The 25,595-nt window shown below is 44.7% G+C and overlaps 2 long non-coding RNA genes across 2 annotated transcripts; one reads left to right on the forward strand and one right to left on the reverse strand.

Moving 5' to 3' along the window:
- The first annotated feature begins 1,470 nt into the window (after positions 1-1,470).
- LOC123388174 lies at positions 1,471-12,996 on the forward strand. The gene is made up of 4 exons (XR_006602734.1): positions 1,471-1,890; positions 10,431-10,538; positions 11,006-11,092; positions 12,748-12,996. It is a non-coding gene; the product is annotated as an uncharacterized LOC123388174 (long non-coding RNA).
- Positions 10,807-24,895, reverse strand: LOC123388175. Its single transcript, XR_006602735.1, has 2 exons — positions 24,406-24,895; positions 10,807-11,082 (listed from the first exon to the last, which is right to left on the reverse strand). It is a non-coding gene; the product is annotated as an uncharacterized LOC123388175 (long non-coding RNA).
- Positions 24,896-25,595: the final 700 nt, after the last annotated feature.

Consider the following 25,595-nt stretch of genomic DNA (forward strand, 5'->3'; position numbering starts at 1 on the left):
GCCCTTTACTAAAGCCACTAGTCACATTGTGGCTATTGAGCACTTGAATTAGGACAAGTCCAAACTGAGATGTGCTCTAAGTGTAAGTGACACACCAGATTTTGAAGACTTAGTATGAAAAATAGAATGTAAAATATCTCATCGGTAGTTTTTTTTTTTAGGAATTACTGGTTAAAAAGATAAGTTTTAGATACATGGGTTTATATGAAAATATTATTAATTTCATCTATATTTTAAAAAATATATGGTTCCTAGAGAACTTAAAATTACAGATATGGCTTAGATTAGAAAGTGGACAGTGCTGTCCGAGCTAACAGTTTCCAACCAAAGAATAGTAACTTGAAGAAGAACCTAACTTTACTTTTAACTGTTCTTTCTGAGGTTTGCAGACAGAGCGTGGGTCCCAGTTTTGACCAGAGGGCCTCCCGGAAGACTCCGTTTGGTCTCTGTTGTGTTCTCAGTCTGCACTTTGAGGAATTCTAGGGCCCCACGAGCTCTCCTCCCATGATTTGTCCGCAGTAGGCGAGGGTCAGGCCCCAAAGGGACGGCTGCTATGGGACACAGAGGACTTTCTCTCCCCTTCTTAATTCAAGCAGCAGACTGTTCAGCGTGCACTGACTGAATGAAGTAATGAGCATACGAAATTTGTGTGCGTTTTTGTTTAAGGTTCAGGCTTTGGACCGGCTCAGGCCACCGGGCTGATTCTTGGTGTCACCGTTCACCAGCCCTGTGACCTGCCTCCCCCTCGCAGAGCCTCCGGCTCTTCAGTCTGAAGCAGGAGAGCTGCGTGTGCCGCCATATTTTGAAGAAGCTTCCGGGTCACTCTCAGTTCAGGCCTCCCGGTGATCTGAGTCCTCGCAGTATGAGTAGGGGGAAGTGTGTGTCCGCCCTGACCCGCAGGAGTCTGCCACTGAGGGCTGGGCCATGAGCAGAGGGGCTTCTCCTCATCCAGAGCTCCCTGGCAAACCTGGCCTCCTCCTGGGTCCGGCTCTCTCCTGCTCCACAAACCTTCTCTGCCTGTGCTTTCTGTCCCTCCCACTTCCCCCGTTCTCCCTCAGCCCTACCCCGGCCTTTTCCTAAATAAAGACTCTCAACTTCCTGCCCTTCTATCATCAACCCACACTCTCCCTCTTTCAATCTGCTTCCCTGTGATGCAAAAGGAAAAACCCTCTTCCTCTTGTGTAAGGCCAGCTTTTTTACGGCGCTCCTTGTGCTCCCTTTCTTGGGACCTAGGTCATGTCTTCTTGAATTATCTCTTTTTCATCTCATTTTTGACATTTTAATCTCATTTGGGTCATTTCTTAGAGCCTATTAGATATCCTATTCTTCCCGCTTTTTTTTTTTTTTTAGTAAAAGGAGAAAAAGAAAACCTTTATCTTGCATTCTACTTACATAGCACTCTCTTTATTTTGTATTTTTTTTTTTATTTCTTTAAATCTATTTTTTGTTGACGTAGAGTTGACACACTGTGACGTTACTTTCAAATACACAACATAGTGATTTGACGTCTCTATACTGATGCTATGCTCACCACACGTGTCACTACCATCTGTCACCACAGAATGCTATTACAATATCAGTGGCTATATTCCCTACGCTCTGCCTCATATTCCCATGACTTACTCATTCCATGACTAGAAGCTGTGTCTCCCACCTCCCTTCACCCATTTTGCCCATTCCCCATCCCCCTTTTCTCTCTTTTTAAAAATCAAGTTAAAAAAGAAGAATCTACCCTTGTTTTGACTTCCTCATATCTCACTCACTCACATTTCTATTTCTAGTACTTACCATATTAATTGAGTTACAAAGGCACGTTCAAGAATCACCTGTAGAATAATACACCGATTTAGAACTACTCCGGACCTCACGCAATCATCAATCAAGTCAAAGGTAAGAATAGACAGATGTTCAGATATTTAGGGATTCCGAATTTTTATCACCTATGCAACCTTTCCTGGCAAGGTATGGGAGAACGTGTCCTGGGAAAATGCGGAAGTAAACCAAGAAAGAGGAGGACATGGGATCTGGGCAAGGGGAGGGAGAACAGCAAAAGGAAGTCCTAAAAATAGAACGACAGAGCAGGCCTAGAGGAAAACCAGTCCAGACTGAAACAGAAACGTCGAGTCCTCAGGGAGGCCTCAGGTCTCCAGGAGGAGTGGAACCAGTGTTTTTGGAGTGCAGGCAAAAAGTTATCAGGAGGTAGGTGACACAGATGCTGGAGAATCTTGGAAAAAGCATGTAAGAGTATTAGAGGTATACTGAAATTCAAGCAAATGCAACACAAATCTCCTGGTAACTGCTGATCTACTCTGGGATCTTGAGGAATTAATTCGGTCTGTACATGTGGAGCACGAACCACAACAGGCAGAGGGGCACAGAGTACTTGTGTCTACCTTCACAGAGCTGACACACGGCACCTTACAGGGAAGCCAAAATCTGGATCATGGATCCGCAGGCGGGAGGGAGACAGATAACAAACCCATCCTTCCTGCATTACGAGGGAGGCTGGGAAAAGCCAGAGGAGAAAAATAACAAACTGTCCACAGAGAATTATTCGATTTTATTCGATCAACAATGATCACAGCCTCATTTTTCTTCTCCCGATCGTCCAAGCCCATTACTGGGGAGGGCAATGCAGGCACAGAGAATCGAGAAGTTGGGGTGGGAAGCTGGTAAAAACCCCAAACGTTCCTGTGTTTATTTCTGCCTGCTTGTCCGGGACCAGTGTTTCACAAAAGGAGTGAGAAATGAGTAACCACATGCTGGGCAAGATGTTCCTGAGAATGTCAGGAAGCTTGTTTGTCAACATTAATTGACAACCGATGTTTCAGGACAAAGCGTGATTCTCATAATTTAATGGGACAGCATTGTTACTTAATGCCAGAGGGGGCAACAGCGACTATAGGGCCAAAGCCTGTAGAAAGGAGAAATACGGACAAAATAATCCCCTTTTTGTTTTAGGAAAATGTAAAGTGGTGCCCCAGGGATTGTTGGCAAATATTATCATCTTTGAAAGCTACTACTTAACACAAATTCCAGGAAACCAGAGACTTCTGGGTAATGTGAATTACAAGGAAAGAATGCCCTATTCTGTGGCTGCAACTTTTTAATGGAATACTGGTTGATTTTGAGTGAAGAAGGCCAGGGGTCAGGGTCAGTTTGGGAGAATTTCCTGCCTGTTTCTGTCAAGGCGCCTCCGCAAGACGCTTCTTTCTTGGCCGTCTTGAAAAGTTTCCTGGGATCACCCACATGTGGGAGCCACCCATACCTCTAGGGGCAGGGCTCCCCTTTTTCTCTACATGGCTTAACTGAGGGTAGAGCTCAATAGCTCTGTGTGGACCTCTGTGTGCTGCGATGGCTTCTGAAGAAGATCTTTTCTGCATCAGTTCCTAATGAAGAGTTCTGTGGTAGGAAAGGGCAGGGTGGGGACTGGGGCAGAAGGGTGCTTCCAAAGAGAGGGCCAGACTTGGAGGGATCAACGTTTCTATTAGAGTCAAGGAATGATAAACAGCAATTTGGGGTTCGAGCATCGGTGGAAGGCAAGTGTGCAAGGGATGAAGCTGGGAAGAGTTTGGGACCTCCTAGCGCTTAGGGAGAGGAGCTGGCCCCAGATAGGATGGAGAGAGTGCCCCTAGAAGTCCCCTCCTGGATCCGTACAGGTGCAAATATGGTGGAAGGGGGAGCCTGAGGAGAGGGAGGTCAGTTAGGAGAAGGAGAGAGTGAGGGGGAAGGGCAGGACTTGCCAGGGTGGAGCACACAGAGAGGAGGGGGACCCAGCGACATCAAGAACATGGAATGGATAGGATTTGGTGATTTCAGTGCAAATGATGAAGGAAGATGAGGCAAGCCCCATTGGATGCCGGTGGTGCTCTCTACCCAACAGGAGCAGGGAACTTCTTATTTACTTCTCTGATATTTTCTCTGTACGCTGATGCTTATTTTTGGCTGCTAGTGGAATCTGAAATGGAGAAAGCTAAAGATGGCTGACTGGTTGCTGCCCCATTGCTGACAGGAAGAGAGTAGATAGAACAGCCACTGCTTTCCCTGTGATCCAGCTTTGTTCCTGGGGGAGAGACACGTATCCCAGCACGGAATCACGAGATCACCTGGCAGCTGTGGACGGAGGTCGGTCCAGATGCCAAGGGACTGAAGGGGGAGCCCACCTCTACCTCTGCCTGGGTGGACGTGGAAGTTGGGCATTTGTGAGGGCTTCCAAGAGGAAGCGACTCTTGAACTGAGGCTTGAGGGACACGTGGGCGTTCTGTGGGTGGAAAAGTGAGATGAGAAGTGGGTAAAGACATCGCATATGAGAGAACATGGCAAAGTTAGGCGATGGCAAATGGCGCAGTCTGGCCGAAGGCTCGTGTGAGCAGAGGGAAAGTGTGAAATGAAGCTAAGAAGGAAATCAGGGGCAGAGCAGGAAGGGCCTTGAAGCAATGACAGGAAGTTACAGTCTTTGCCTTGTAGCTGATGGGAAGACGTTGGGGAGCTTTGAGGAGAATTACAGATGCCATTCTCTCGCCCACTCACGCACTCACCAGATGTTACTCAAGTTCCATGTTGGACCACTCTGGCAGCAGAGTGAAGGGGGGGAGGCAAAGAAAAGATGTTTAGCGGAGAACACCAGCTGTTTTCCCAAATGTACGTCTTCTGCCGGGATACACAGCTAGATAACAGTTCTCTGTCTTTCTTGCTGCTAGGTGTGGCCATGTGCCCTTATGCCAGTCTATGCCATGTGTGCAGAAGGGAGTTGTGCTGCATCCTGGCAAGGGCCTTTGAGACCTCTCCTCTGCTAGGCTTTATGCTTTTCTTCCTACCGGCCAACTGAGTTGAGACCTTGGAAACCAAGTCTGAAAGATCCTGGTGCTGCCATGAACACAGGCCTCCCTACTCTCCAGAATCACAACCCGGACTGTTATGCGAGTCAGAAATAAACATTTATTATGTTGAGTCATTGTGTGTTTGGATCTATTCCCATAGCTTAGCTACCCTAAGCGTACACAGTTGGTGTGAAGAAAATGGAGGTCTCAGCTAGGGCCATGATGGTTTTCAGATTTGAGGATGGTCCCACCACTTCCGGTTGTCTTTTCTGTGGTTTGGAAGGAAGCCCCAGGCTTAAGCAGGAGGGATCCTAAGATGGATCCAAGAGCTGGAGGCCATCTCCTGCCATCGCTCGTGGAAGTTACTAAGTGCTGTGTATGCCACTGTTTCTTGTTAGTGAGAAGGCAGGAGAACATTTTGCTGAAGTCATTTTGGTGGTGTCTAAGGCAATTCCCTCCAGGACTCCTTCCCCATTTGCTTCGGCACGTTCAAAGAACTTTCTGGCTCTGCCTTGACTTGTCCCTGACCACTGAGCTCTTAGTGACTCTCCTCGTTCTTCCAGATGTTGACACGCATGGGCACCGTCTACATAACACATTCAAGCTTTTCCCAGCTTACAAGTCAAGTCGCTCGTGCCACGCAGCCCCTCCTCTAGCTACAGCGCTCTCTGTTCTCCCTCATCTCCCATGTTGGGAGCCAGGACTCTTCTCCAGCGAGCCCTCCAGAGCTGTTCCACACAAGCCTACCAGCTTAACTCTTTCTTTGCCAAACCCCATGGATATTACCCAGTCCTTATCCCTGGTGACCTTGAAGGTCTCCCCTCAGCTTCCCTGACTGCAAACTCTAAACCTTAGTAGGAGCGTGACTCCAATAACCCAATAATAGAATACATAAATATTCATGTATATGTATGTACATTTACACAGGAATATACAAAACGGCCAAGGAAATGTTAACACTGCTTGTGAACTATTAATCACGTATAATCACGTATTGATGGAGCCAAGGCCCCCCCTCCCAGTCTTCGTATTTCTCCAATCTGTGTGGAGGGTCTTGCGTTCTCTTTTACTCTTCATAGAGTTTTTCTCTGGTGTATGTTTCTTTCTCCTAGTTTCTTGTGCTTGGTGGGTTTATCCCTGTTGTCCTAAAAATCTGGCAGTCATCTGCGTTTGGTCTATCACCTTGATCCAATTCCAATACCACTCCTGCTGTACTTAACGAAAAAAGAAATTATGTCTATTTTAGATCTTTCTGTCCTATTCCAGTCTCTTTTTTGGACTGATAATTTTTATTAATTGCTTTGTGTTTTTTTTTTTTTAGGTCAATAGCGATATTAGATACAGACCACAATTTTAGCTCCTTCCCCAAAGCTCCCTCTCGCTTTTCTTTTCGTTGTCTTTTTTCATTGACTAGAAATTCCAGATTGCATTAGACATGGTAAGAGAGGACATCTTTATCTTATTTTTGGTGTTAGTGGGACTCATTTTTTTCACCTTGTATATCATATTAGCTGCTGGCTGTACGTAGGCATTCTTTATCTTGTTGGGTTCTATCTCTTTGTTCCCTCTCTTTCTAGGTTACTGAACAATTAAAAAAAAAAGTGTTGATGTCGTATTTTTATCCAATTCCTTTTGACCTTCATGCAGAAGTGAGTTTCTCCCCATTTAACTTAATCAAATAAATACATTTCCTAATGGAGAGAGGTCATCTGTTAACCTGGTCTTCTTGCTTTGTGTCCAACTGTCACTGCAGAGTAGGATGAAAACAAGACCCTGAGTGACAAGTGACAGGACATCCCCCGCCCATGAGGAGGGCAAGATGGATAGACTGCGGTCTGATTTTCTAGTTGTCGTTGTGTTTTTTTCCCAGTCACAACAAGTTTTCATTACCCTCTGAGAGCAGAAGCCCGCCCCACAGAGAATAGGAGTCTGATCAGGCAGCTTCCAGGCCAGGACCTCAGGGCCCTGTTGCAGCCATGGAACAAGACAGAGCCACCTGGGGAACAGGATAGAAGCTATCTCTCTGGCTCTTCACCAACCACATAACCAGGTGTAGACATGGCATGTTTTCTCCTCATCAGCTCAACATGCCCAGAAGGGAGGCAGGGGCCGAGGTAACGAGGACCTTCTACTGTTGCTTCTTGCCTTCTCCCCCTTTTCTGAGTAGGGGCTTTGATTCTGCACTAGTTCATATCTGACAACTGCCCTTAATCCTAAACCTTAGGACTAAGCCTCAGGAGTTCCAACAGCGATGGGCAAATCCTTCTCTTATGAGCGGTAGTTGGCAAAGGCGGCCAATTATCTCAGGTGTTCACAATTATTTCCTGGACCTTTCCCACAGAGTAGACGCCAATGAGTTATATGGGAGGGAGACTCTCCTTTTTTTTAAAGAAAGAATTCAGCAGTCATGGAAGTTGAGCCATCTTTCCATGAGTGTGTGATCCTAAATCCTGTCTTAATATTTAACTGTAAAGTAAGGCAATAGCTTAAAACATTTTAAGGTCCTAGTGAGGAGCCCAGTAGGCTAGGTTATCAAACTGTGGAAGAGGCTTCCCAGTGTGCTCGCTACCCCAAACAGACGTGGTGAGGGGAGAACTGGGAGCTCTGCCACCCTCACCCCCTCCAGCATCTTTCACATTGGACCCTGGAGCTCCTGGTGGGCTCTAATCCCTGCCCGGCTAGAAGGAAAAACTTCTCCTCGTGAGTGTTCATACCTACCACGTGACTGATTGCTATGAAGACCGCCCCCTCGCACTAACACAGAACAGGCCAGGTGGGAGCCTTGATTAGGCTGCTCAGGGACCATGCACAGGGTTTTCAGGTAGATCACACTACTCTTTCAGCAAGGTAGAATGGGGGCTGAGAGGCCCAGCCAGTCAGGAAATGGACATGAAGATCCCAGGTCAAGTGAGACCAAGAGAGGAGGGCAAAGGGATCAGGTGAGAAGCAAGAGAGGACTTAAAAAGCTAAGGGCAGGTGAACATCATGAGGGAGGAAAGACTGTGAGAGAACAGGACAGACAGCGGAGGACAAGAAGGAAGGAACAGGTGTGCTGAGTAATGTGGGTGAGTCTAAGAAAATAATGGCCTAGGTTCTAGAAGTTTCCAGGCTGTGGTTCTCGGGAGGCACCCAGGTGTGCTTTTCCTTCTTGTTCTTGGATTTCTGTGACAGTCCTATGGATTCTCAAACAACTGACCTGTGTATGTTAGCTTGCGTGTTCTCGCAGCCAGAAGACCCAGCCCTAGACCCTGAGCATAAGAGAACCTCCTTTTGTAGGCAGTGGAACCGCAAAACTCTGTCTTTCCCCTCATCCTGTTTTTCCTAATTCTCCCACCTCACGGGAATCCCACAGGGACAAAGCATGGCTGGGAATGTCTGGAGCTTGAGGATTTGAAGGTCACCAGCAGGACTGAGAGCTCGCTCTTCACACTCATGTCCACGAGGCTGGAGATCTTCTATCCCCACAGGGAGGGCTCATTGAATGTTCTCAAGTTGCGAATGATTATCTACCAACAGTGCTGGGGAGCCAGTCTCCTTCCGTCCTACTTGTACCCCCCAAACTGGCCAGGACAGTCCCCCGATTCTCAGTCCCATTCCTTGGAAACAAAAGAGCAAAAGAACAAAAGGTGAGAATTATTTCACTCAGCATAATCTCTTTGAGTCCTGTCCATGTTGCTACAAAAGTTGGGTATTCATCCTTTCTGATGGAGGCATAATACTCCACAGTGTATATGGACCACATTTTTTTTATCCATTCATCTGTTGAAGGGCTCGAAGAGATTATGCTGAGTGAAATAAGTCAAGCAGAGAGAGTCAATTATCACTTGAGAGATTGACAATTGACAAAGAGAGTCAATTTCACTTATTTGTGGAGCATAACAAATAGCATGGAGGACATGGGGAGATAGACAGGAGAAGGGAGTTGGGGTAAATTGGAAGGGGAGGTGAACACTGAGAGACTATGGATTCTGAAAAACAATCTGGGGGTTTTGAAGGGGCGGGGGGCGGGAGGTTGGGGTATCAAGTGGTGGGTATTATAGAGGGCACGGATTGCATGGAGCACTGGGTGTGGTGCAAAAATAATGAATACTGTTATGCTGAAAATAAATTAATTAATTTTTTAAAAAGGTGAGAATTAATTGTAGGGGATGGGCATATCAGGAGAAGATTTCCGATTGTGGCTCCGAGGAGAAAAGAGGGCCTGAATGTGATTTGAGTCAGCATGGGGAACTTTCCGTATGCCCTAGGATTCCCACAGAGGCTCCCCCCGCACCCCGCTTGCTGACCTTAGGACCCATTTCACGGAGCAGCTCTTCTCAGATTGGGGCTCAAGGGTGGAGAGAAATTAGAGGGGCACGCCCAAGAAGAAAGGCATTCCCTGTGGAGAAAGAAGCACGGCGGAGGGTGCGGGGAGGGTCAGCATGCTATCTAGACGGAGAACTAAGGACAAGAAGGTAAACTGAGGCTCAATCCTGCCGTGCTCTGTGGGCGGGCAAAGTGGGCATCAGAGTTACAGGAATAGGAGAGGGATGTATCAGAGGCCCTGGGGAAGGGCTCGGCTTTGTAAGGACTGGAGTGAAGATGATGGGGGAGGAGAGGCCCTTCTTGAATCACTTTAAAAACCTGCAGAGACTCAACTGACAGGTTTACCAACAGATGTAAACATACTCTGTCTCAGTTAGGGGTAGGCTCAGAAAAAGACACACCGAGATCATGGCTAAATTAGACCGAATGTTTCATGTCTGCACTGGGGGAATGGTCTATGTCGCTAACATGTATGTCACTAAATCCTTGGATGTGCTTGTAATTTATATGAAAATGTTAAACAAAAACAAAAACAAAAAAACCCCAAACAACCCCACCTCCCAAAACCAAAAAAAAAAAACAACAAAACCAACCCCGGTCTCCTTTTTTTTTTTTTTTTTTTTTTTCCTAAGAGAGTTTAAGCTATCCTATGGTCTCTAGCCTTGGATTTTTAATTCACGGCAATGATTTTCAAATCAGTGAAACATTTCCTGCATATTATCAATTTCTGACTACAAATTAGAAAAATGCAAACCCTCTGTCTTAGCACCCGGCATCTCTGAGAAGACATTCTTTTCACAATGACATTTGAAGGCTTTCTGGATGTGACCGATGGGACAGTCATTCTGAGTGAATTTAGAGATTTTAATTACTGTTGTATTTAATTGCAAGTGGGTGCTGTGGAAAAAAAAAAAAAAAAAGCTGTCAACAAAGGAAGTAATTATTCCAAAGCATTACTTCTGCTCCCCGTTTTCAGTCAAAAATTTCTCACTAAAAATGTGTTTCTTTAAACGTAACTCAAAGCAGCTGATGAAATCTAAAACCATGGAAAGTTTCAAATCACAGAGCAAATGCTGGGGACTTGACTCAGTGGCAAAAGACCTCCGCACCGTCCCTCGTATCCCATCCCGGGGCTTCCTATGTAAGTAAGTTCGGATGCCTGCCGTTTTGTTTCCAAAGCTCAGTATTTTCCACTTAAACACTTCCTTTTCATAATACTTCTGGTGTCTCTGGAGTGTTATTACTGTTTGATTTTTCCCTTTTAATAATGACTCTGACTGTGGTGCCTTTTTTTTTTTTTTTAAGAGAGTGGACAGAGCAACACTAAAGCTACAGACAACTGTCCAGACAGGAGGTAATCCCGCAAACCCTCCCAGGATGCCTGCGTCAACAGCCAAGGCCAGCATGTGGAAGGTAGCCTTTCCCAAGATCATTCCTCAGCGTCCTCTAGCCTGCTGGGAACCGCAAAGACATACACCATCCATAAGGCCCTGGGGACCTAATAGATGAGCAGAAGACGAGGTCAAAACCCAGAGTTAGACCGACCCTTTCTGGAAGACAAAGAGGCAGCCGCCTTATCAGTGAATTTAATGAGCACCTATTTGTGTGTGTTAACTTTGCCAAATGCAGAAATCCCTGTCTCCAGGGGGGTGTTTATGATATATTGACGAGACAAGGTGCATACAGACCAAAATGATTTAATTACCATCTCCCCAGGCAGAGGTTCCTAGATGATCTTCCTCGGTGGAATGTCTCTTGTTCTTCCCCATTGGAGAACATCATGATTTTCCTCTTTTCTCCCGCCACATTCAGGACCCTTTGCTACAGATGTAATTGTACATTTATCGGCTTACCTGTTTCTTGTCTGTTTTCCCGTGCAGAGCTGAGCTGTAAGAACAATAAGGCAGGGGCTGTGTTCATTTTGCTGTTGCTCTATATCCAGAAGCTAACACGGTGCCTGCAACATAGTAAGTGCTCAATAAATGTTTCTTGAAGGAATGAACAAATGAATGAGTGAGTGAACAAAGGAAAGAGAAGCTTGGCTGGGGAAAGTCTCCTAGGCCAGGAGAACATGTCGCAGACCCAGCTAGAAAGGAAGCTGGTTGAAGCCCCTTTTGACAAGGATAAGCCACTTTCCTCCCCAGAAATGACTCCAAACGGTAGGTGGGTGGGTATCTCTATTCCTAGAGGGGCCTCCTAACTGAGGACCTCGTGGAAATAATAAAGGAATCCAACAAGGGTGACAGAGATGCCATTGAGAAAAGAACCACACATATTTTATTCTATATTAACACAATCATTATATAACCAGGGGTAGAATTTTGATGACAGCCACCATCCCTTCCTCCCTGAGGGGCTACACAGAGCTGTTGCCCAGTGTGGCTTGGGGAGCTGTTTCTGTTCTGGCTTGATCTAGATTTCTCTTCTCCCAGCCTCTGCTGACCTCCTTCTGAGTCTGACATAGGTCCTTAACCTACTCTGCCTGCTTGGGAATCCATTACTTCCTTGTTTCGGGGTCTTTATTACTATTTGCAGAATATTCTCAGTCTCTGAAAATGTGATTGCTCAAATTTCACTTTAAAGACAGTCTGTATCAGCTGATATTTATAGGAGTTTTACCTCCCTCCGTGCTAGGCTGCAGAAAGCCTCCTGCCGGGAGTTGAATGATGACTATCCCTTCTTCAGTTCTGTCTATAGTAACTCCCACAGGGCGCTCAGATATGTCACATGCACTTTTGTTTTGTTTTAGCTTAGCTTTAGGTCAGGCTAGTGTTTGGCTAGAAAATGAAAGATGGGTTTTACGTCGCTTTTCTGCTAGGCTCCTAGCAAGCCACTTGTGGTTGTGCGTGTGTTACTCTTTGGGAACTTAAATCTAGGAGGACTTGGAGCTCTCAAAATAATTGGCTTTTAGCAAGTGAATTCTTTCTTTAACTTTTCTTGCAAAGACACAGTATGGACCATTAGGTCAATCCAATAAACTGTGAGGGTGTGGAACAATGGGGGAAAAAAAACACTGAATTGTGTGTCTGGGGGCCAGAGTCCAGCCTCGGTTTGGGCCCCAACAAACTGTGTGGCCTTGGACTGGTGCTCATTTTTAAACTGCTATCAGCTCAAGCAAAACCTGGGTCACAGCAGCTTTTGAAACTGGCCATGATCCACTGTTTGCAAAAAAAATTTTTTAATATCCATGCTTCAAATGGGAAAGAACTAGTAGAAAGCTTATAAGAATAGCACTGAAAACTGCTATCATCAGCAAGGAAAAGAAGTGAGGATGAGAAAAATATCCTTTTTTTTTTTTTCATTTCACAAAAGAATCCCAGCTTATCGTTTTCCCCCTTCTTAGCATACAGAGGCAGCCTTAAAACGTGAGTTAAGCAAAGCAAACAATTCCGAGCTAATATTTTTTTTAAGATTTTATTTATTTATTTGACAGAGAGAGATCACAAGTAGGCAGAGAGGCAGGCAGAGAGAGAGAGAGGAGGAAGCAGACTCCCTGCCGAGCAGAGTGCCCGATGCGGGACTCGATCCCAGGACCCTGAGATCATGACCTGAGCTGAAGGCAGCAGCTTAACCCACTGAGCCACCCAGGCGTCCCCGAGCTAATATTTTGTTGTCTTTAAAGTTATAGCGGCATCAGATGATTTTATAGCCCACTGGGGCCAGAAGATTCGCTGGGAAGCAGAGTGAACCTACATGAGCAAGTTGTACTATATAAAGTGGCAAGTGATCTCAGACAATTACAGAAACCTTCCTGTCTCAGTTGGTACCCTGGAGACAGCCGATAATGCTGGCATACACTGCTAAAACTGTCAGCAATAAGACGTGAGGAAAACCCAAACCAGAACTTTTAACAAATTATGAGGTTGTGGAAAAGAGCAAATGTCTTGGTAATGACTTACATTAACAATACAGCTGCCTCCTCGAGCTCCCCGAGTCATAAAACACTAACAACTAGGGGCTGAAAGGAAAGCATGTGCACGTTACAAGGAAATGAAGATCAGAGAAACGGACTTTGCATGGGGGTGTGGTGGTTGCCAAGCTAAATGCAGAAGAGCCACGGTTCCGCTGATGCGAAAAGAGTCAACCACGACACAGGGAAGGCGGCCGAGTGGGCTTATCTCATGCACAGGCCTCAGTGACTAAAGGTGGTTCAGGTGGAAATCGCTGGGTTTAAACCACCAGCAGTAGTGATGGGGGCTATAGCTCGGTCTCCTCATCCGTCAACTATGGCCAATGGCTTCTGTAAAGAAAGCATTTTGGGGGCACCTGGGTGGCTCCGTGAGTTAAGGCCTCTGCCTTTGGCTCAGGTCACGATCTCAGGGTCCTGGGATCAAGCCCCACTTTGGGCTCTCTGCTCAATGGGGAGCCTCCTTCCCCCTCTCTCTCTGCCTGCCTCTCTGCCTACTTGTGATCTCTGTCAAATAAATAAATAAAATCTTTAAAAAAAAAAAAAGCACTTTGAAGAGTGCCTCGTGACTGAACACTCTGGAAATGTTCGCTGTTACTACTCTCATTTCTACTGCCACTGCTAGGAATGAGCCTCGTCAATCCAAACCAGACTCTTTTTTCCCCCCAAAACATGGATAAAACCAGAAAGTAGTATTGGATACTGGCAAACGACTTCAAGAGTTGGTTAGGCACAAGTCTCTATGTTCCCACATTGTTGGTTTATTCGTTTTATTACTGATTTATACAACAAATATTCATCGAGCCCTGTACTGGGGCAAGGCTCCATGGCCTAGGATTCTGACAATGAATAAGATATAGTCTCTGACCCCGAAGAGCTCACAACCTGGCTGGTGGAGAGCAGACAGAGCAGACATTCTGAGGAGTTACATTTCAGGTAAGGGAGGGTACAGCGGGAGGACAGAGAAGAAGGAAGCCGGAGGGAGGAAGCCTTGATCCAGACTGTCTGGGGTAGGGGAGGAGAGTGGGGATGGGCCATGGTCAGGCGGCATTCCCTAGAGGTGATGTCTGGACAAAAATGTGAGGTGTCACTGTTTCAGTTAGAATGGAGACGGCCAATCAGATTGAGGGTAACAGCCAGAACACCTTGAATTCCCTACCACCATTGACAAAGAACTCAAAAAGTGTGCTTTTGAAGTCAATGCCTACCTTTGTTCTTTCTTCCAATTAATAGAATGGAATCTTTATGGGCCATGATTTTATATTATCTCCTCTTGCAAAGGAAATGCTACTTTTATTTATTTTTTATTATTTTTTGAGAGAGAGAGAGGGAGAGAGTGAGCTTGCAAGTGGGGCAGGTGGGGGAGGAGGGACGGGGGGGGAGAGGGAGAGAGAGAGAATCTTAAGCGGGCTCAGCACAGAGCCTGACCTGGCTCTCGATCTCACGATCTCACCACCTTGAGCCAAAATCAAGAATTGGACACTTAGGGCTCCTGGGTGGCTCAGTGGGTTAAAGCCTCTGCCTTCGGCTCAGGTTATGATCCCAGGGTCCTGGGATTGAGCCCTGCATCTGGCTCTCTGCTCAGTAGGGAGCTTGCTTCCCCTCTCTCTGCCTCCTTCTCCGTCTACTTTTAAACTGTCTGTCAAAAAAAAAAAAAAAAAAGTCTTTAAAAGAGTTGGACACTTAACTGACTGAGCACCCCATAGAGGAAACAGTAATTTTCATGCTAACAGCATACATTTATAAAGGGTAACTTGCCACCATCACACTATGTAAGGTCCGTCTGGATGCATGAAGTCCTGTGGGGCCTTGGGCTGACCAAGACTGACCCCTACTAAGGTTGTACAGACTCCAGGTCTTAGGGCAGAGCTACTCCGGGCCCCGGTGTGTGCAACTGCATTTCTGTTACACCACAGCCGGGCAGGAGGTAGACGCGATGGCTGTGGCATCCTTTGTCAGAGGGAGAGGAAAGTGGTGGGGAAAAGGAACTCACTGTGAGCAGATAGAAGGCCAATGAGGCTACAGGTGAGGTCCTGTGAGAAATCCAAGACTGCCTTGCTCAGTACGCCATTGGGCGAGCGACATAAGCCAGAGAAAGGTGCCAGTCCCTAACCTCAGAAGAAGTCCTGGACACCAAGACACAGAAGTCAAGATTTTTTTTCTAATCCTGAAATTGACCACTGTTGATTTTAACATGCAGTAGGACAGAGAGACGTTTTAGAAAGCCCTGGAGAAACTGTCGGTGAAAGTGTTCACATAGGGAATGCGCTTCCTGTTGTTCAATGCAGCTGTCTTCTTGTAGAACTCCCCTTTGAAAAATGAACAACAGACTTGAGGATCTTCAAAGAACAGAGTTCTGCTCCACCCTAGCTCTGCACATCTGAAAAACGGGAAAGAACATTTTCCGTCCTTTTTATTGAGTCGTGACCCTCAAAATGCATTTCCTTAATTCAAAGAGTCCCTCTAACATTTGGTAGTTTAAAACAATTGGTTTAAAATATGTGAATAACTAGGCTTCATTTGTTGGGAATCAAGACCACTTGGAGAAAAAATAGAGAAAGATGCAAAGAATGTCTGAGAATTGTGGGTATTTCATTCCTTTTAAAAACCACACTTCACTTGCTCAATGAAAAAAAAAAAAAAAAAAAAAACCTTTTATTTTTAAAGCTTCTTTCAAGCTGAAACTGTCTATGTCCAAGCTGTAGCCTAGAGCAAAATTTTACAGCTGAGCTGAGTAACAAACCTCTTAAAACAGGGATTTATAATGGAAATGCTATCCGAGAGTTAATTACAGTGGGCTCCAGAAGGGTGTAATTTTTTTTTCATCAGTTCGGAGAGAACGCCAACCTGGTGTGACCATATTTACCCCAAACCTCAGACTCCATTAATTCATTCCACTGGGCTATACAGCAAAAGCCAGTGTCCAGGTCCCTCTTTTTTTTTTTTTTTTATCCACTTTATAGCCCTAGTTTTTGTCTAAAAGGTTTCAGAAAAAGAAAAGTTCTTTTAAGAGAGGCCAGTATCAATAACAGAGGTTTTAAATTAGGACAGCCGAAGACCAAGAACGAAGTCCTGCCTGTTCTTAAGGGAAGAAACACAAACACACTCTTACTAAAAACAAAGTTTAAAAACCTGAAACCTTAATTATCTTTAGACTTCTCTTTGGACTTTGACAGGGTAAGGTTTTCATTCCTAGGAGGTCTGTTTTCTGAAAGTGCACCTGCTGCCTCATTGATGACTAAAGGAGTTAGCCTGTGACCAAGGGGACTGGGTGACACCAGGACCAAAGAGCAGAATTACCAGGGGGGATTAAAAAAAATAGATCTGCCTGAGTTCTAATGCTAGAGATTTAGATCCAACAGCCTGGGGGTGGCCAAGAGATTGAAAAGTTCCCTTGTGGATTTTAACAGGGGGCCAAGACTCAGAATCAGAGCTCTGTCCCTTCTACAAAAAGTGGGGGACCATGGACCAGCAGTGCCCGTATCATCTGGAAAGGCAGAATCTCAGGCCATGCCCTATTAGAACCGGTATTTTAGCAGGACAATTGGGGGATTTCCCCAGGGCATTAAAGTTTGGGAATCAGGGCCCTACACTACAGCTATAGCAAACAACCTGCTGATAGTCTCAGACTCAGTCTTAGAGGAGTTCCAGTATACCCACCGAAAATATGATCTGCCTGATGTTCCATGCAATAAATACAGATAGGGAGTATTCCTTCACCTGATCAGAGTTGGAGGAGAACAAAAGGATGGTACTGATGAGATGGGTGTCCCTAAAGCTTTCTGGGCTCTGGATCCAGGACACATGCAGAGTTGGAAAGTGGGACGACGGGAGGGGGAGGGAGACAGCGGTTGAAATGAGTGATGATTCATCCATGTTCATAATGGAGCAGCCATTAAATATTTTGAAAATCATCTCTGTTTTTCTGTTTTGGCACACCCCAGTGTGTTTCTTGTCATCACCTGAAGCATGCTAGGCTCTTTCCATCAAAGGTCCTAGCCCTAGGCTCTACTTCCCCCTGGACGCTCTTCTCCACATCTTTGCACGGCCAGCGACTTCTTGGCATAAATAACCCAGCTTGTCACTTGGGCAGCAAAACCCTCCTTGGCTACAAGCTAGCGTAGCCACCCAGAATTTTATAACATCATCTTCCTTTTAATTCCTTCCATAACACTTATTCCATCCTGTTTCTTGGTTTTCTTATTTGTTGGTTTATTCTCTCTCTCCCCTCTTTAAAATGCATTCTTCATGAGAATGGGGAACTTGTCTTAATTCAGTGCTCTGTCTGCATTCAGTCACTCATTCAACCAGTGCTGCTTGCTCACGGGCCATCTGTTATGTGCAGGGACAGTTCTAGATGCCGGGGATGGAGTACTTTTAAGAGTGCCTGCCCTAGAAGAACTGTTCAATAAATCTTGATTGTTAAACTAATCCATGCTCTTCAACAAACATTTTTACAAGACCATTATAGGCTATTCAAAGTGCTCTGAGCTAGAGGATTACAAATGTAGATTCTAACTATAAGGAGTTCATATTCTAGTATGAACAATAAGGCAATAAGATAACCCGAGAAGCATTAAAGTAGCCTTCAGAACAAAAAGCTTTGGGAAGGACAGAGGTGAGTCAAGAATGCTACTTAGGAAAAAGTCGAGGGGAAGCAGTGTCTGGAGATCATTTTGAGAGATGACATTTCTAGAATACCTTTAAAGGGAAATCAGGTAGGACCAGGCAGAGAAATGATAGAACATTCCAGTTAGAGGACAAGGCTAAGCAAGAGATGTGAAAGAAGATGAAATGAGTGAAATGGTCAAGAGGCTCATGGGGCCAGAGGGAAAGTGGCATTCAGGTAGAAAGTGAAAGAAGTGATGCCGGAAAGTCAGGTGGAGGTACAACCCTGATAGGTGTACCACCAGCAGCATTTTAATCCGGGCTACCTTTCTGGCCAATAATTTCTCTGTATGCATTAGGGATTTTTAAATTGTTAATTCTCTTGGACTCAATATTCCCATTTTTAAGTTTTGTTTTGTTTTGTTTTTTAAAGAAAATAAGCATATATCTGGACAGTGATTTATGTTTAAAATGTTTGTGGGTAAAGGGTTTATAAAGCTTTTCCCTATTTCCGCATGAGAATTTGACCTTCATTTACCTGGTAACCTGATGAAAGGGCGCATCAAGTATGTTGACAACTAGTCAACATGACTTATAGTAAACCTGACCGTGGGCTGTGCTGAGTGGCATCTAGGCTATGGGAACTATAAATAACGGATAGGAACCATAGCTCTGAGCTTCTCTGAGCATGTGCTCTTATAACTGGACATGTCCTTTATAAGGACCCTGAAACTTGTCCCAGTGAAACTGTTGTCAGAGTTATGGTTCCTGGGGGGAGGCATAAAGCTTCTAAACCAGGACAGTTCCTGTGCTTAACTCGATGTGCATTTCATCTCTTTGCACATGAACTTCTGTGGACCACTGCAAGGAGTACCCATTTTTGCCCTTCCAGCAAGTTCTGTTCCCGTTCTACACAACTTTGAGTAGAATGTGTCATGTGTGTTCTTTGTGATGCTGAATGTTGAGAACCAAGAAGAATTCTTGATGCTAAATGTATAAACCAGAGTTCTGTTTTTTTTTTAAGATTTTATTTATTTATTTGACAGAGAGATCACAAGCAGGCAGGCAGAGAGAGAGAGAAAGGAGGAAGCAGGCTCCCTGCTAAGCAGAGAGCCCGATGCGGGGCTCGATCCCAGGACCCTGGGATCATGACCTGAGCTGAAGGCAGAGGCTTTAACCCATTGAGCCACCCAGGCGCCCCAAACCAGAGCTTTATAAGATCAAAATTAGGGACAAGCTAAATGCCTAACAATAGAGGAATATACTCTACTCATAGAGTATAGTTCATTCAAATAAGCAAGAATAAACTATTGGCATTACTTCAAAATAAAAAGCTGCACAGCAAAGGAAATGATCAATGAAATGAAAAGGCAACCTACTGAATGGAAGAAGATATTTGCAAATCACCTATCGGATAAAGGGTTATTATCCAAAATATATAAAGAACTTATACAACTCAACACTCTCAAAAATAATCCAGTTAAAAATTGATAAAATACATAAACAGCCACTTCTCCAAACATCCAGATGGCCAAAAGACACATGAAAGGATGCTCAACATCACTGATCATCAGGGAAATGCAAATCAAAACTACAATGAGATAGCACCTCACCCCTGTCAGAACGGCTGAAATAAAAAACCCAAGACATGAGTGTTGGCGAGAATGTAGAGAAAGGGGAACCATTGTGCACTGTTGGTGGGAATGTAAACTGGGTACCCACTGTGGAAAACAGTATGGAGGCTCCTCAAAACGTTAAAAATAGGGATGCCTAGGCGGCTGAGTCAGTTAAGCGTCTGCCTTTGACTCAGGTCATGATCTTGAGGTCCTGGGATGGAGCCCCGAGTAGAGCTCACTGCTCAGCAGGGAGTCTGCTTCTCCCTCTCCCTCGGCCCCTGCCCCTGCTTATGCACACACATACTTTCTCTCTCTCAAATAAATAAAATATTTTTTTAAAAAGTTAAAAAAAAAAACTACCTTATGATCCAGTAATTGCACTACTGGGTATTTACCTAAAAAATACAAAATCACTAATTCAAAAGGGTATATGCACTCTTAAGTTTATTGCAACATTGTTTACAATAGCCAAATTATGGAAAATGATCCCCGTGTCCATCACTAGATGAAGACATAAGAGGATGTGGTATATGGAATGGAATATTACTCAGTCATAAAAAAGAGCTAAATCTTGCCATTTGCAACAACATGGATGGATCCAGAGGGTATAATGCTAGGTGAAGTAAGTCGGTCAGAGAAAGACAAAGACCACATAATTTCATTTCTTTGTGGAATTTAAGAAACAAAACAAATGAGCAAAGTAAAAAGAGAGAGAGAGAGAGAAAGGTAAACCAAGAAATAGGCTCTTAACTACAGAGAACACACTGATGGTCACCAGAGGGGAGGTGGGTGGGGGATGGGGGAAATAGGATATGGGGATTAAGGAGTGCACTTGTGATGGGCCCCAGCTGACATATGGAAGCACTGAATCCTTATATCGTACCCTCGGAACTAACACTACACTGTACGTTAACTATACTAGACTTTAAAATAAAATTTGAAAAACAAATAGATCTACTTCATTCATAAAATGGAACATGAAGCAGCTCTAAAAGTTCATGTTTCTGAAGAATAGTATCAATGGGAAATAAATGGTCATAATATATATTAACTTAAAAAGTATAATATGAGAAGGCATATATGGTGTGAACACGTAACACATGTTTGTATGAAACAGGAAGGAGCTCCAACCAGAGTACAGGAAGAGAATAAGGCCACATATAAAGACATCTTCCATTTTGCCATCTTTTCCCTTCTCTCTTTTCCAAGGTGCAACTAATTTTCCCAACTCAGATATTGGTGATTCATGCCATCTGGGCCATCACAGAGCTCAGTACCCTGGCCACAGTGTCCAACTTATGACCAAGGTCAACCGATCAGGGTTTCTTATGCCCCTCTCCATAGTCACTGCCTGGGCATGTGGGCTCAGGTGGTACTCGAAGGTACAAATACTGGGACAATAAAACTGGAACTCTTGATTTGTTTTTGGATGAAGAGATGAGAAAACAGTTGTGGCTAGCGCCCAGGTTCCTGCCATGAGGTGGGGAACAACAGTCACCTTCCATCCCGCGGGCTGCCCAGGGAGGGACGGTCAACTTGTGTAAGAGTTAGACAATCACAATATCACAGAAATCCAGAACAAGGAGAGGATGCGACACGTGTTTGTTAAATTTAGTTCAACAACAGTACTTTTTTTTTTTCTTCTCTTCTTTGAAAAAGCCTGCTAGCACCAAGGCCTCTGAGGTCTGCTGGTATGATCTGGTCTTAGGACCCAGAAAAGAAATGCTGCTCTAAGGAAATAATGGATCAGGCCATGGACCATGACTTACTTCTTTGTGCTTTGTTTCATTTACTAGATATTTTTACAGCTAAAAATTACTCTTAATATATATGTTGAACATAGCTTTTACACAATATGCATAGACATATATGTATGGCTTACAAGATGGTAACATGCAAATGATTTCATGATTTTTCCTCTTTAGGCTTAATAATGTGCCATAAGCATCCTTCCGTGCCAGCACACAGGGCTCTATGACTCTGTCATAATCACTCTTTACTACCCTCCTGTGAACTGACGGGTACAGTCATACCTATCTTGGCCACGTGACCTCATTTCACCGCTAGGTGTCTCAGTGTTTGTCTAAGTGGGGTTAACTGACAGAGGATTTGCTATAAATGAAAGTGAAATACTGTAAGTAAAACCCTTAGCACAGTGCTGAAACAGAATGGGCTCAGTAATTGGGAGTTCTATCACTATTTCTCCTATGGAATTCTTACTCCATTAATATTGTCATCAGTGGATAGCTGAGTTATTTCCGATTTCTGATTCAACAAACAAGACCGCAACACACAGTTTACCCTTGTGTGATTTTTAAAGACTAAACTCCAAAAAGCAAGACTGCTGGGCACAGTATATACCACACGCATACAAAGAGAAACGTGACAGCATACACACACGTATACACAGCATATACACAGCATGACCCCAGGACTTCGGTTACACAAAGACACTCTTATGAAGAAGAATATTTCAGGGGCTCAGAGATTATCTCTTGGGAGCTGGCCAAGGGCTAGTCCTAAAGACACATTTCTTTGGCAAGTGTGGGGTCTGAACGACACAGGCCTGCTGAGTTAACCCTTTTCTGCCCCCGGGGAGATGCATGAGCCAAGACAGAGAGGTGGAAATGCACAACCCACACTTAGGGACAAGAGTGCAAACCAGTAGCATTAAAGGGAAGGAGAAGAGCGAGAGAGGTCAAGTGGAAAAGTAACTTGGCCCAAACCATGAAGAGGAACCATGGAGAGGTTCAATGCACAGAAGCACGGGGATGAGGATAACGCACGTGGGAGTGGTTTTAAAGATAAGCTGGAGGGAAGATTCTGGAGCCTGGGGACCCTGCCAACACCCCGTGGGACAAGATGGCCTGAAGCAGTGGGAATGGAGAGGGCCTGTGCAGGAGACTGTGAAAAGCAGCCAACTTTCAAAGTCACTGAAAATGGGGACAAAGCTGAGGGGCTAGAATCCTAGAGCCCTCTAGGATCGTAAGCCCATGTGGTTAAAAGTAACAGCCTCCCGATACCAACAGACGTGCCAGGAGAGCCTTCGGATCCATTCACCAACTGTTTATCAAGGGCCTACCAAGTGCCGAATGAACCATCATCCAAATTTGGTTCATGAGCCCCCCTCTGTCCCCTGAGGAGCTTGTCGACAAAGCCTATTACACCCCCCAAGAGCTACCAAATTCAAGTCTCTAGTGCAGGGCTTGGAAATCTGCATTTTTTACAAGCTCCCCAGATATTCTCACCACTAAAATTTGAGATTCTCTGTTCTCTCTGGTGCCCAGAAAGTCATTTACACTGGGAATACACTGGGAATTTAAATATATCTCAAGTTGTGAAAAGAGGGAGGAAAAAACTATAGAAACCAATAGATACAGGGGTTTTTTTGTTGGTTTATTTTTTTCTTCCTCCTTTTTCCCAATTCAGGATGGGAGTCTCCATGGTAGGCATGGAGTGAGGCTAAAACTACGACATTTTTCTGGGTGGCTACATATGTGTGTGTGTGTGTGTGTGTGTGTGTGTGTGTGTGGCCTTTCTGTTAGGAAAGGATGGCTAAAATCTGCAGACGACGAGGATGTCCAAGTGCATGGCCCTGTGTGCGATCTGATGAGGCCGAAGCTCTTTTAACCAAGAATGACAAAGTCTTTGCCCAGCACAACCCAAGACTGCTACAAAAAATACATGACATATATTTTGGAAATGAGCACATTAAAAGATGCCTTTATATATGGAGAAAGAAGAGAATTTTATTTAAGTTTGGGCAGCCCTTTAGAACGTTCATGAACGTTTTTAAAAGCAAAGTTCCAGAGGAAGCAAACGTTGCTAGTGACAGCCCAGAGCTCAGGACATAAGCCAAATGAAATAAAAAATCCAAGGATTTTTTGTTTTTGGTTTTCTCTCCTAACCTCTTCACGTGGCTTTCGCCTCCCCCTCCCACATCCTTCTCCTTCCCTATAGGAGTCCTTTCCCCTCCTGGCCTACAGTGGAGAAGCAGCATGTTCCAGAATACGCAGCTCTCTTAATCTAATACAGCGTTGATGGTTTCTTTCATTAAGTTTCAGCATCCTTCTGAAAATCTGGCAAATACTATGATACATGCTATCTCCATTAAATGTATTAAAAGAACATTCAATCAGGAAATTAGTTAACTATTCTCTAAATAAATTATATTTGAGATGCTACATATAAAATATGATAATTCAGAGAGTAAATCAAATTATACATAATATTTTAATGTTCTGTTGAAGAGAGTGAACAGGGCATAAGCTTTAGGGCCAGACAGAGATCAGTTTGATTTATGGCTCTAGATTCGGGGAAGTTATTTAGGTTTTCCGAATCCATTATTAGATTCTCATCCATTACCATTGTTTCCGAGCCGGGCATTATCGGCATTTGAGGCAGGATAATCTTTTGTCCCATGAGGTGGTCCTCAGCATTTCTCACCGTGGTCCTCCTCCTTTTTCTAGCTACTAGATCCCAGGAGCATTCTCAGCTCTCACCTTGAGATACCCAAATACCGTTACAAACCTGAAAACGCCCCCCCCCCGGAAGGTGATGATGCTCCCACCTAAAAGCAGGTGCATTAAATGAATAATAATAATGCCTCTCCAAGTTGGAAAATTTTTCCTGGCACTTTGGGGTAAACAAAGAGGTAGCTTAATCCCAGCCCGGTCCATAGGGGCTGCTATGCAGAGCAAGCTGCTTCATCTAAACATCCCACCGGTAACACTGCAGTAGGAGTAAGACCTGAGGGTTGTAGTAAGATTGCAATGAAGCATCACGCGCTAAGCACCTGGCAGCCAGGCTGGTGCCGTCAAGTCAGTCGCGTGGGTGCTGTCCAGATGGGAAAGCCAGATGCCAGAGACGAAGGACAGTGGAGGTGGCCAGGAAATCAGTTACCTTGTTTAAGACGTTTTGCAAAAACAGGGAAGTGGGAAGTAAAGAGTTATTAGACAGTGTCGAGTTGTCAGTTTCTCTCCCACGCCCCTCCCCTCCCTGAAAACACTGTGTGTACTTGACGCGCTCTCTTGAAGGCCTTGGGCTGGATGGTGGGGAAAATAAGGCTGAGTTTCAGGAGGATGTAAAGGGCCCCGAGGTGGCGTGAGAGGATGAGGATGCCAGCTGGGCACACAGTACGAGAGCTAACCAGCATTCTATGCGGCTTTTCCAAACTCCAGGCTGCGCTTACGTGTTCGCGGACCATGTCCAATGTCCCCGAGATTTTCACCTGCTCTGCACTCTATTAACACCCGGCAACAAGAGAGACGGCCAGCACTCATCAGAGCTGCTTAAACGAGATGAAGCTCAAGAAAAAGGAAACTGGAGTGGATAATGTGCTAGCTAAAGGAGAGGCTGGATCTACCGGGAAGGGAAGTTATCTCCTCCCTACAACCTTCTGCTCCCGTTAGACCTTGGCCTCAGAACGCTGATATCCAACAGGGTTCAAGGACCAGTTTTATGTTTGTTTTTTTAAAGCACATTTTCGATGACTTTTTTTTTTAACCCTCAGTTGCCCTATCTTTTTCCCTCTACCTTCTTTGAGTGGCACGAAAAAAACCTTTTGTATCTGATTCATTCCAGGATCCGTTCAGTTCCTAATCTCACTTTCCTTTGCCAAGAAGTATTTTCCAACACAATTATTGCCAAGTCATCCCTCACATAATCTGCTGAGGCCCTTCCCACGTTCTCTGGAATGATTCAGAAATCATAGGAGAAATGCAGTCCCTGGCTTCTAGGAGCTGGGACTTTGTCTCTTTTTGATCAACTGGTCAGTTTTGTTTGTTTGTTTGTTTGTTTTAACTAAATGAAAAGTAACCCATGATACCAGAAAAATGGTAACATGATTACAGGGGTTTCAAAAATTTTTAAATAAGGGAAAAATTAAGTTTGAAGAACTATGGGGCTGCCCTAATGCTGTGTAAGAAGAGAGTGCAAAGTTTAAGACAGCCTCGGAATAGGAGCGCCTGGGTGCCTCCCTTGGTCGAGATGCTGACTCTTGATTTCCACTCAGGTCATGATCTCAGGATCATGGGACCAAGCCCCACCTCAGGCTCCTCCCTCAGCACGAGGGCTGCTTGAGGTTCTCTCTCCCTCTACCTCACTCTCTCTCTCAAATAAGTAAATAAATAAATCTTAAAAAAAAAAAAAAAAAGGACAGCTATGGACTACTAACTCTTCATAAAGGTCTTCCTAGGACAGTCCCCGTTGCAAGTAATGTACAAATGCAGGGTTTTATGAGATCAGAGGCTTATCCTACTCCTCTCCTGGAGGTTAACAATGCAGTCTCGGAGGAGCCCTGAAGACATGAATTTACCCGACTTATTCGATCAGTTTCTC

This window comes from Mustela putorius, unplaced genomic scaffold (genome assembly GCF_011764305.1).
Source record: "Mustela putorius furo isolate JIRA1106 unplaced genomic scaffold, ASM1176430v1.1 tig00003891_pilon_pilon_pilon, whole genome shotgun sequence".
NCBI lineage: Eukaryota > Metazoa > Chordata > Mammalia > Carnivora > Mustelidae > Mustela > Mustela putorius.